The sequence below is a fragment of the Podarcis liolepis genome, assembly GCF_965112155.1.
Source record: "Podarcis liolepis genome assembly, chromosome: 3".
NCBI classification, from domain to species: Eukaryota; Metazoa; Chordata; class Lepidosauria; order Squamata; family Lacertidae; genus Podarcis; species Podarcis liolepis.
Genome location: NC_139557.1, coordinates 123540955 through 123553483, shown reverse-complemented (window position 1 = coordinate 123553483; position 12529 = coordinate 123540955). Strand labels below are relative to the sequence as shown.

Below are 12529 nucleotides of genomic sequence, written 5' to 3'. Positions count from 1 at the left end.
CTCCCTCTGGCCTGATCCAGCAGCAGGACTCTTCTGATGTTCTTAACCTTTGTCATTGCACTGCAATAACCGTCTCCTTGCACCCGAGGCAACAGGCTTTGTTTCTGTTAGGATATAGTTCCGTTCCACCTTAAAAGGAACAGGCATGACTGTTGGGTGTCACATGCCTGTTTACTTCCAGCACAGGCTTGCTGGGAACTTCCGTTTGTATATTGCTTTTGCTGTATTGCTGTTTTGCTGGACATGAAGGGAAGCAGATATGCTTTTCCTTTGTTCCTGAACTATGATGAATAAATGCCTGTAAATAATGCTAACATCATGTCTCTGTCCGCCACTTCCATTGTGAGAAGATTTATTCACTCTGCTGATTGTTGTTTAGTTGTTTAGTTGTGTCCGACTCTTCGTTACCCCCTGGACCAGAGCACGCCAGGCACTCCTGTCTTCCACTGCCTCCCGCAGTTTTGTCAGACTCATGCTGGTAGCTTCGAGAACACTGTCCCACCATCTTGTCCTGTGCCGTCCCCTTCTCCTTGTGCCCTCCATCTTTCCCAACATCAGGGTCTTTTCCAGGGAGTCTTCTCTTCTCATGAGGTGGCCAAAGTCTTGGAGCCTCAGCTTCAGGATTTGTCCTTCCAGTGAGCACTCAGGGCTGATTTCCTTCAGAATGGAGAGGTTGGATCTTCTTGCAGTCCATGGGACTCTCAAGAGTCTCCTCCAGCACCAGAATTCAGAAGCATCAGTTAGTTCTTCGGCGATCAGCCTTCTTTATGGACCACTTTCGTTGTGAGAAGTTACTCACTCTGCATGCCAATTCTCTAAACGTCTCTGAGGCTTGTTTTGCTGAGTGATGCTGTACCGGGAACCGGAGTTCGCCCGACTGCTGGCCGGTGGCTGGAGCCAGCTGGGGGCCTGCCAAATGCCCGCGTCTCCTGGACTCATCCCAACATCCCTGGCAACCCACAAGCCCTGGGCTACGAAGCCTTCCCATTTTGCCTTTCCAGAGCCGAGAGAGACCCCTGCCCGCCATCTGCTGGGCCAAAGGCTTTGGTGTCGGAGCACAAAGTACAGAAAGCCATGCGCCGGTCAGTGAATGGCGCAGGTGTTTGCCAAGGGTGGGTCCTGGAACACTCAGAGCTGACCTGCTGCACAGCAAGGCACCGACAGCGATGAGAAGCACCCACTCCATCTCCCATAAGTGCACCTGACTCAGAGGCCTCGGCTGCTTGCCTTTATTTGCTGAAGAGGGGGCCTTCAAGTAAGCAGGCCTCCCCGACACTTGACGCCAAGTGCACTTGGCACAGTCACTTGTATTCTGACAAGTGGCACCTGGAGAGCTCAGCTGGATAGAGTGTGGTGCCGATAATGGCAAGGTTGCAGGTTCGATCCCTGTGTGAGACAGCTGCATAGTCCTGAGTTGCAAGGGGCTGGACGAGATCAGGCACGTCCAACTCTCTAGCGACTGCGATCTGCTCCCAGTATAATAAAACAGGCGGTGATCTATAAGAGAGTTTGTACTGGTCCAGTAAACACTTCCGCTGCGCCACCAGCAACAGCTCTCTTTGCAGAGTATTAATTAAGTCCAGTGCAGAGATTCTTGTTGCAGTACAAGCTTCAGAGTCTCAGCAGCAAAGAAATAACGACACAGGGAAGCCTGTCTTTCTAAAGACAGGTTTATTGCAGAAAGATAACAGAAACACCTCCGGAGCTTTCGGACATTTTTGCTTCACGCCCCAAAGGCAGAGAAAACAAACACTCTTTATATACTGAGCAACTTAACAACTTAACGAGCTTGACTACTTAAAGTTACATGACATTGCTAACTTGCCAGCGTCTTAGGTTTCACACCCTAACACCCCCTCTCGCTGGCAATACAAAAAACAAAATTACTTCAGACCCATTTCTTCACAAACGTTTTCATGCCGCTGAAACCCAAGCGGTTTTGTAAAACCATCAGCTTGATTTTCATGACTGGGACAGTAATTTAATTTAACAATTCCTGCTTTTACCGTTTGACAAACATTTTGAAAGCGGATATCCAAATGTTTTGTACGACCTTTAAACTGCCCATTTTGTGCTAACTTAAGACACGGTTGATTATCACCCCATACAGTGATTGGAGTGATGGCCTTTTCATACATCTCTTGTGCCAAGCATTTGTAAAATTCTAGATCTCTACATAACTCAGACAAGGCACAGAACTCAGCTTCTGTTGACGACAAAGCAATTAGGTTCTGTTTCTTGGATCTCCACCCAATCAGAGAGTTACCAAATTTTATTACACAGCCAGACACTGATTTTCTATCCTTTAAATTTGCCCAATCACTATCTGCCCAACAAGTAATCTGTGCTTGTCCTTCCGAAGATAATTCAAGGCAAAAATCTTTGGTGTATTGTAAATATCTTAACACTCTTTGAATTCCTTTCCATGCATTTACACTAGGTTTCGAAGCTTCTCTGCTGAGTAAGTTAACAGCGTAAGCAATATCTGGTCTACTCCATTGCGAAAGATGAAGTAAGCTTCCCAGTGCTGACTGAAAGATTTCTGCACGCTTGAATTCAGCACTATCCTTGAACTCATTGTCTTTTACAAAACCCATTTCCATTGGTGTTCTAACACCTGCACACTCCGTCATGTTAAACTTTTTCAACATTTGCAATATCTTGCCTTTTTGATTCAGTAGAAAACTGCCATTTTTGGTCCTATCTATCTGAACACCAAGATAGACCTTCACATCACCAAGATTCTTAACTTTGAAGTGTTTATTTAACTCTTTGGCTAGTTTTTTTACTTGTTCTTGTGTCTTTGAAGTATAAATCAGGTCATCTACATAAACAAGCAAAGATTCTTGAGCATCTCCTGAATTTCTGAAATACAAGCAATTGTCAGCCTTGCTCCTGCTAAAACCAAAGCCTACCAAAACGTCATTCAAACACTCATTCCAATTATGAGCAGATTGCTTGAGTCCATAAATAGATTTATGTAGTTTCCATACCTGATTTGATTTACCAACTTTCAATCCTGGCGGTAGCTCCATATAGAGTTCTTCAGCCAAGTCTGAATGAAGATAAGCTGTAGAGACATCAAATTGATTCACTTTGAACCCTTTCTGAGCAGCAACTGCTAATAGTGCCCGTAGGGTTTCACTCCTTGAAGTGGGTGCATAGACTTCGGAATAATGTAACCCCTTTCTTTGCGTAAAACCTCGAGCTACAAGCCTTGCTTTGTACTCTGGTTTCCCCATCGCTGTTGTCTTTATCCTGTACACCCACCTACAACTTACTGCCTTGGTACCTTCTGGCAGTTTGGTGATGGAAAACACACCCAGTTCTTTCATAGAATTCAACTCCTTTTGCATGGCCTCACGCCACCTACTGGCCTCCTCCTGGGGTAATTGCTCAACCTCCTCAAAACTTTCAGGTTCGCAATTTGCCAAACCAGCCCAAACACTAATAGCTTGGTACCTTTCAGGAGGTTTACCTTTGTTGGTACGCTTAGAACGCCTTAACAGTTCCTGCGATGTTCCTTCAGTTTCCCCCTCTGACCCAGAATCACTAGTCGTCACCTGTTTGTCACTAGTAGTTGAAGAACTTTCTGATTCTGACTTTACACGTCTCTCTTGCTGTACAGGTGAACTTTTAGAGCTAGAAGATTCTGACTTTACAGACGTGGGTGAACTAGGCGATTTCTCACCCTTGTCCTCAGACTTAAATTCCCCAGTCTGTTCTGGAACTAATACCTGCCCTGGGGCCTGAGTTTCATTGCTACTGTTCACCACATCAAATAGTGTGTCAGGATTTCCATGAATTTTATTCCAACCATCCTGTTCACAAAATTCCGCACTTCTGCTGATTGTGATTTTCGTTTGATTGCCTTCTACATTCACAAATCTCCAACCTTTTGTGTTTGCTTGATAACCACAGAAAAACATTTCTTTAGACCTAGGATCTCCTTTCCTACGTTGTGCCCTAGGCACCAGCACATAAGCACGACATCCAAAAACTCTTAGATGATCAATTTTTGGTTTTTTCCCAAATAGCATGAAGTAAGGAGTGTTGCCTACTGTGCTATTGTACACTCTGTTAAAAGTATAATTCGCATACAGTGCAGCCTCAGCCCAAAAACGCTGTGGAAGTCCAGAATCAAACAGCAAAGCAGCAATGGCTTCCTGTAATGTTCGAAATTTTCTTTCGGCAACTGCATTCTCCTGTGGTGAATAGGGATTGGTAAGTCTATGAACTATACCTTTCCTTTTTAACCATGTCTCCAGCGTGTGATTCACATATTCCCCACCACGATCTGATTGTATTTTACGTACCCTGGTGTCAAATCTACATTCAACTTCTTCAATCCAATCCATCAGGATGGAAGCTGCTTGTGATTTTTCTTTCAGAAAGAAAACCCAACTAGCCCTTGAAAAGTCATCCACCAAAATTTGCATAAATCTCGCACCTCCAAGCGATTTGACTGGCATAGGGCCACACACGTCTGTGTGCACAAGTTCAAAGGGTTTCTTGCTTACTCTATCAGATCTAGGATAGTTACATGTCTTAACCTTAGCATGTTTACAAGCACAACAATCCAGAAAATTTGGACAGGGTTTAATGTTACACCCCTCAGCTAAATCTGGCATCTTGCTTACATACTTAAAGCATATATGAGCTAACCTTCTGTGTAGTAGATGTGCACAACCTGTATGAGGAGCCTTATTTACACACTTAGCTTGTGCTTCACCTGTTGAACATCTACCTGCTGCTAACTGCTCTTCATCCAAAACAAAAAGCCCATCCTCACAGGGAATTTTAACTATCTCCTTTCCCTGTTTTGAAATGGTGCACACATCATTTTCAAACTCAACCTTAAAACCACTTTTTACCAGGCATGACACACTCAAAAGTCCATTCTTCATTCCTGGAAGAACAAAAACAGGAAGGTTAGTTTGCAAACAGTTAACATAAATTGTGCCTTTAAGGTTCATTTCTCGTTTACTATTGTCTGCTATAGTCACGGTTTTTGCAACTGGCAATGTCTTGCAGTTCATCAAGCAGCCACTAGATGTCGCTGGAACTAAACTGTGACTTGCTCCACTGTCAATTATCCACTTCAAGGTTTGTTGGCTCCTTTTAGGACTCTGTTGTGCTGCCATTGCAGATAGTCCCTTATCAGCACCTGCTCCCCCTCTGGATCGTTGATTCTTGTAGTTCTCACGTCGTCTTCCCCTGTAACTCCGGAAACTGGCCTTGGACTGTTGAAATTCCTGTTGCTTTTCTGGACACTTTGCTATCAAATGAAACCTGCTGCCACATCGAAAACATGACTTGCTGGCCATAGCAGACACTTGTGAGGCTTCCTTACAGCTCTGCCTGCTAGTTTCCCCACGCTGGGAATTATCTGAACATCCAACCCTTGGGGTATTTGAATTATCAATACGTTTTTGATGATGTTGATATTCTTGCTCACACAATCTACCAGTCACATAATTCATATTCAGCTGGTCCTCTGGCAAAACTTGTAAAGTTAGTACTAAGTTTTCAAACCCTGCATGCAGGCTGCTAAGCAGAGTATAAACTTTAATATTTTCAGGAAAATTCACACCTAAAGATGAGAGTTGGTTGAAATACTCAGTCATCTGTGACGTGTGTTCAACCACACTATCCCCTGGCTTCAGTTTCAACTCATACAAAGCACGTATAATGTTCACCTTCTCTCCGGGCGTGGCTCTATGGTGAATTCGCCTAAGAGCTTCCCAAATTTCAAATGCAGACCTTAAATTTTCCACATGAGGTAATTGGGAATCGTCTATCGATACCATCAACATGCATCTAGCTTTAGTGTCCATTTTATCATGTTCCCTGTTCTGAGCATGTGCAGCAGCCTGTTGCTCTGCTGTGGCATCTGCTGCAACAGCCACAAACGGCTTTCGCCTCTGGACATAGTCAGCCCACACTTCTTTGGCTTCCAACCAGACTTGAGCCCTCTTAGACCACTGCACGTAATTAGCAAAGTTCAACTTTGTAAAGGGAACCTGGAAATTTTCCACTGCCATTCTTGGGGTCTGCTGCTACTCCCTCTGTGTGCCCTTGCTTCTCTTTCCCCTTGGGATTTGTCTTACTCACTTTTCAGACGCCTCCAGCCTCCTCTGAAGCCTCCCAGTTCCTTTAAGAGCTGGATTTACGACCAAGCCGGTCTTCTCTCATCCGAAAGCTGCTTTCACTTTCTCTGCACACAATACAGCTGTAGAAACGTAGAAGGGGTCCATAACCTAAGAGAGTTTGTACTGGTCCAGTAAACACTTCCGCTGCGCCACCAGCAACAGCTCTCTTTGCAGAGTATTAATTAAGTCCAGTGCAGAGATTCTTGTTGCAGTACAAGCTTCAGAGTCTCAGCAGCAAAGAAATAACGACACAGGGAAGCCTGTCTTTCTAAAGACAGGTTTATTGCAGAAAGATAACAGAAACACCTCCGGAGCTTTCGGACATTTTTGCTTCACGCCCCAAAGGCAGAGAAAACAAACACTCTTTATATACTGAGCAACTTAACAACTTAACGAGCTTGACTACTTAAAGTTACATGACATTGCTAACTTGCCAGCGTCTTAGGTTTCACACCCTAACAATCTATCCATTGTCACTGCCCATTGCTGTTGAGCTTTTTTGGGAGGGGAGAGTGAGCTGTTGTTGAGCTTTTTTGGGGGGGAGGGCACCATTGCTATTCAGCTTTTTTTTGGGGGGGGGTGTTTGTTGTTACCATAACAGTTCAGCTTTATGGAATAAAATTGATAACCAGACAGTCCGCTGAACCTCCCACCCTCCGATGGTGATGCAGGAAAAACAACCTTGCAAAGCTGCGCCGGCAATGGGACATAGCGCCAGGGGCGCGTAGCAATCGCTTTCTTTTTCCCTTTCTCCTTCTGTGATGGAACTCCTACTTGGGGACTTCCCTGGCTTTTTTCTGGCCCATGTAGGACCTGTCTGGATAGTTAGCCTTGGTGAAGACTTGACGTTTTCATCCCCCAAAAAGATTTTGAGTTTCTGCTGAAATGTGGCTGCATTTTAATGTTCTATTTTAACCTTGTTTTTTAAGTTGTATTTCAATCAATTGTTTTATATCTGGTGTTAGCCGCCCTGGGCCCGGTCTTGGCTGGGGAGGGCAGGGTATAAATAAAAATTATTATTATTATTATTATTAACCGAGATTCAGAAGCATTGCTATCTGCAACTGTGGAGGCAGAGCAGAGCCATCAAAAGTAGTAGCCCTTGGTAGCCCTCTCTTCCTCCATGGATTTGCCTAAAGCTCTTCTAAAGCCATCTAAGTTGGTGGCTGAAATATACTGTACTCGGAGTCGAGAGTGGATTTCATGCTCTTTATTCAGCTCATAGTGGTGTGGAGGAATGGAAGTTCCCCCAGAATGTCTGCTTTATATACATTATTTACACAATGGGCCCACATGATTGGCTAATTCCAGGATTCACCTGTAGGCCAATCAGGTTGCGGATTCACTTCCACCTGGAGCTGGATTGGGTGGCTCCTGCAGACCAATTATACTGCTGCATTCTGAATCCTATTGTTCTAGGACCAATCAGACTGCTGCATTTTGGATCCTATTGTTCTAGGACCAATCAGACTGCTGCATTCTGAATCCTATTGTTCTAGGACCAATCAGACTGCTGCATTTTGGATCCTATTCAACTCAGTACATAACAGTGGCCATCACTGTCTCCTGTGGCAGAGAATTCCACTGTTCCACTACGCGCTGAGTGAAGAAGTGCACAGCATCTTGGAGGACAAAGGCCACTTTTACAGAGCATTTAGCACATGGAGAACACCGTAGGGCTCAGGGCAAGCGCCAAGGCCAGAGGTCTTCACTGCTTGTTTTGCTGTTCGTGCAGGATCGCCCCCCACTTGGTCTTTTCAGGCCACCCTCCTTAAATAAGGACACACAGAAATATGGAAGGTGTTGCTGGCAAAGGCTGGTGAGCTTTATTCAAAGCAGTGCAAGGAGATAAGCCAGGAGCAGAAGGGGGAATGGATTTTTAAACAGGCTTTTGTAATTCCTTTAGACTTACACGAATCAGCTTCAGGTTATGAATGAAAATGACATGCATGAGAGTTCAGGAAACAGACTATCGTCTCAGAGAGGAATGAACAACAAATACAAATGATGAGAGTGTCCTGAGAGCAAGAAGCCTCATCAAAGAGTCGTGGACATTTCTTCATATCGACCAGGGAATCTTTACTTGCTAGCTCAAAAGACTTGCACACCACCTACGGCTGTTCTCCTACAACCGTTCGCCCGCCCACTTCCAGTGGGTACAACAAAACCACACCGTAATTTTAATCAGATTACATTCACAATGAATTACAAAGATACAATTGCAATAGAAACCGTAAATGCTGCCTTCGAAGGATGCATTCGAGCACAACACACGGCTGAGAGCCGAACTACATTTTCTAGGAGCATCTCAAAACGAAGTTGATTGTGTGGAGGAGAGAAGACCCTGTTCCCTGCTGCAAACAGAAGCAAGATGAGAAAGTGCGGGACTCCCAGATCCACATTGTTATGAGTTTATGGGGCAGGGGGTTAGGCTGAAAGCCTAGGCTCCCTTCTGATTCCTAGAATAAGTCAAGCTAGCTTCCCGGAGAGATGATGGGCTATTAAGAGGAACAAAGGAAGGGGCTCTATGAGAGATGGCAAATGGGGGAAGCCACTGGAAAGACCAAGCCAGAGTTGAGAGCAGAGGGTCTGAAGTGATAGAATCATAGAATCCTAGAGTTGGAAGAGACCACAAGGGCCACCGAGTCCAACCCCCTGCCAAGCAGGAAACACCATCAGAGCACTCCTGACATATGGTTGTCAAGCCTCTGCTTAAAGACCTCCAAAGTAGGAGACTCCACCACACTCCTTGGCAGCAAATTCCACTGTCAAACAGCTCTTACTGTCAGGAAGTTCTTCCTAATGTTTAGGTGGAATCTTCTTTCTTGTAGTTTGGATCCATTGCTCCGTGTCTGCTTCTCTGGAGCAGCAGAAAACAACCTTTCTCCCTCCTCTATGTGACATCCTTTTATATATTTGAACATGGCTATCATATCACCCTTAAACCTCCTCTTCTCCAGGCTAAACATGCCCAGCTCCCTTAGCCGTTCCTCATAAGGCATCGTTTCCAGGCCTTTGACCATTTTGGTTGCCCTCCTCTGATGTGAGCGAGAAGCAGAGCACTAGGCTGCAAACCAAGAGAGGCAGAGCAGTGCTTGATTTCTGCTGAAATCCAAGGCTGTGTCCACGAGAGAAGCAAGACCTTCCCGGGGTGTGAATTCTGGGAGCCCTTCCATCGTAGCCTCGGGTTGTATACATGTGTAAATAAGCCTAATAATACTAATTTATTATTTGTACCCCACCCATCTGGCTGGGTCTTCCCAGCCACTCTGGGCAGCTTCCAACAAAGATCAAAAATACATTAAGATGTCACACATTAAAACCTTCCCTAAACAGGGCTGCCTTCAGATGCCTTCTAAATGTCAGGTAGTTGTTTATCTCTTTGACATCTGATGGGAGGGCATTCCACAGGGCAGGCGCCACCACCGAAAAGGCCCTCTGCCTGGTTCCCTGTAGTTTTGCTTCCCGCAGGGAGGGAACCACCAGAAGGCTCTCGGAGCTGGACCCTGGCGTCCGGGGTGCAGACGCTCCTTCAAATATACTAGACAGAGGCTGTTTAGGGCTTTAAAGGTCAGCACCAACACTTTGAACTGTGCTCGGAAACGTACTGGGAGCCAATGTAGGTCTTTCAGGACTGGTGTTATATGGTTTCGGGGGCCGCTCCCAGTCCCCAGTCTAGCTGCTGCGTTCTGGATTAATTGCAGTTTCCGGGTCACCTTCAAAGGTAGCTCCACGTAGAGCGCATTGCAATAGTCCAAGCCAGAGATAACTATATATCCTACAGTCTCTGCTGTGCCTCATTCCAAAGGAAACACGGACAACTGGACAAGCGCCAGAACCACAGATCCATCACCCTCTGAGCTCAAGCGATTAAATGTGTGTGTGTGTGTGTGTGTGTGTGAATAAAATAAAGTGTCAGAAAGTTTTTCAGGAACGCCAGGACTGTATGTTGAGGGAGCTGAGCTAGAACCCATGAGCTGGCCCGTTTTAATCTAAAAGGCCACCTACTTAAGATCAAGTAAGGTGAGTTAAAGGTAAAGGGGACCCCTGACCATTAGGTCCAGTTGTGGCCGACTCTGGGGTTGCAGCGCTCATATCGCTTTACTGGCCGAGGGAGCTGGCGTACATCTTCCGGGTCATGTGGCCAGCATGACGAAGCCGCTTCTGGCGAACCAGAGCAGCACACGGAAACGCCATTTACCTTCCCGCCGGAGCGGTACCTATTTATCTACTTGCACTTTGACGTGCTTTCGAACTGCTAGGTTGGCAGGAGCAGGGACCAAGCAACGGGAGCTCACCCCGTCACGGGGATTCGAACCGCCTACCTTCTGATTGGCAAGTCCTAGGCTCTGTGGTTTAGACCACAGTGACGTCCATGAACACCTTTTAAGCACAAGGCGAGAAGCGGGATTTCTCCGTTTCAGTTCACTGCTTTGACGAAAAGGGAATCCCATTCTGCTTCAGTGATTGTGTGCACAGAACCAAGAGGATGGAGTTATTCTAGGTCGGTGAGCCCGGATCCTGACGCTTGAGTAAGTGGCATGAGATGCAGAGGGAAAGGATCTCAGCTCAGGGACAGGACACCTGCTGTACGTGCAGAAGGTCCCACAGGGCTTAGGAGAGATTTTGTCCTGCCCGAGACCCTGGAGGCCTGCTGCCTGTCGGAGGAGGTAAGATGTAGCTGAGCTGATGGCCCAGCGCAGAGTAACGTAGCTTCATACAGATGCTTTGGTTGTGATTCCTGCATTGCAGGGGGTTGGACTAGATGGCCCCTGAAGGTCCCTTCCAATTCTACAATTCCATGATTCTGTCAAGGACTGGTTAGATGCAGAGGAACGCTTGGAGGAATCAGCTGGGAAATGATGGGTGGTTAGAGGAAGAAGGAGGAGAAGGCTGGAAGAGGAGGTGTCGGAAGCTGGAGAGGCAACAGGGCTTAGTGAGCTGGGAGAGTCTGTGGCAGACAGAAGTCCGGAATCAGAGGCAGAAGATGAAGCAGAAGAGGCAGGCCGAGAAGCAGAGATGAGTCAGGCTGGTGAAGAGTCGCGGGGGTCTCCCCCTCCTGCTGCGGCAGGCTCTCCTTCCCGCTTCTCTCCCAGAACCAGAAGCGGTATGAAGAGGGCGGAGAAGTCAGCTTCACGTTGGCACAGTCTCCGATTGCTTGGGGGGAAACCCTGGAGAGGACAGGGACTTTCAGTCTCGGCAACTGATCCATGGGGCAAGACCTACCAGGGATGAGCTGCTATGCTCGTTAAGCCTGTCACTCAGCCAAGTCAGATCATTTCCCTGCTAATAAAGAGCTAACTCCCACTTGAACGGTGTGATTTCCTGCCAGCTCTCTCCAGACAGATCCTGTGTTCCAGGCTGCACTCCTATGACTCCCTGCCCCTATGCGAATCTTTACGCACTATTTTTTTTTATCAGCCTTCTCTTCTCCTAATTAATCTGCCTCTCTCTCATACACACACTCACACAGGCGCACACATTGCCCCTCCATGGTTTCCAAGGCTAAACATCTCTGGGAAGCTCCGGGTTGCTTCATCCACCACTGACGGAAAGCCGCCATTTCTCCGTTGGAGAGATCCAGACCAGGGTTAAGCAGCAACCTCGAGGGAGGACAGGAGATGTGGGGAGAAGGGGAGGGTCTTCCTGGAGATCAGAGGGAAGAATTCAGGGTGGGCGGGAGGGCCGCTTTTTGAAAAGAGGTAAGAGGGATCAAGACCTATGGCGAAACGAAGAACAAAATTACATTCCAAACATGGACAACAGCAAAAAATGAAATGGAACAAAACACCCTGCTTCCAAAATGAAAATAGGGACCCCCATCGCTTCCTCCCCACACTTGAAAGCCTCTCAAGGAGTTGGCTCCTCCCATGAGAGGTGGCAGGATTCGAACCAGACATTTGCAGGTGTATTAAGCAGTGCCGGGGGGTAAGGAGTGCCTGCTTCCAGCTGATCTCAGCCGGAAGGATCCTTTTGTGAAAGAGGTTCAGTAAGACTACAGGGTTCTGGGCCAGCCCTGACGGGCTTTTGTTGATCTGTTGGTTTGCATTTCTTAGTGCAGAAAGTATGGATCTGATGTGTAGAGATCTTTCTTAATCTAATTGATTCAAGAGGGTTCTGGAAGCTTCTCTGTGTGAAAGAAACAAGCAGAAGGTTTCCTGATGTTTGGGTTATTCCTTCCGAGAAGATGAGTACAGCTGCCTTAAACTGGTCCCGCTATCTCTTCTGTCAAGGACATGCTGACTATAATACAGTCACACCTCATGTTACGTCCGCTTCATGTTATGTTCTTTCAGATTATGTCCCATGGCGACCCGGAAGTACCGGAAAGGGTTACTTCCGGGTTTTGCCGCTCGCGCATAAGTGCAAAATGGTGT

The 12529-nt window shown here is 46.6% G+C and overlaps 1 protein-coding gene across 1 annotated transcript in view; it reads right to left on the bottom strand.

Annotated features, from left to right (window-relative positions):
• Positions 1-12529, bottom strand: part of CIMIP2C (ciliary microtubule inner protein 2C) — a 39831-nt gene that overhangs the window by 12359 nt on the left and 14943 nt on the right. The window lies entirely within an intron of this gene.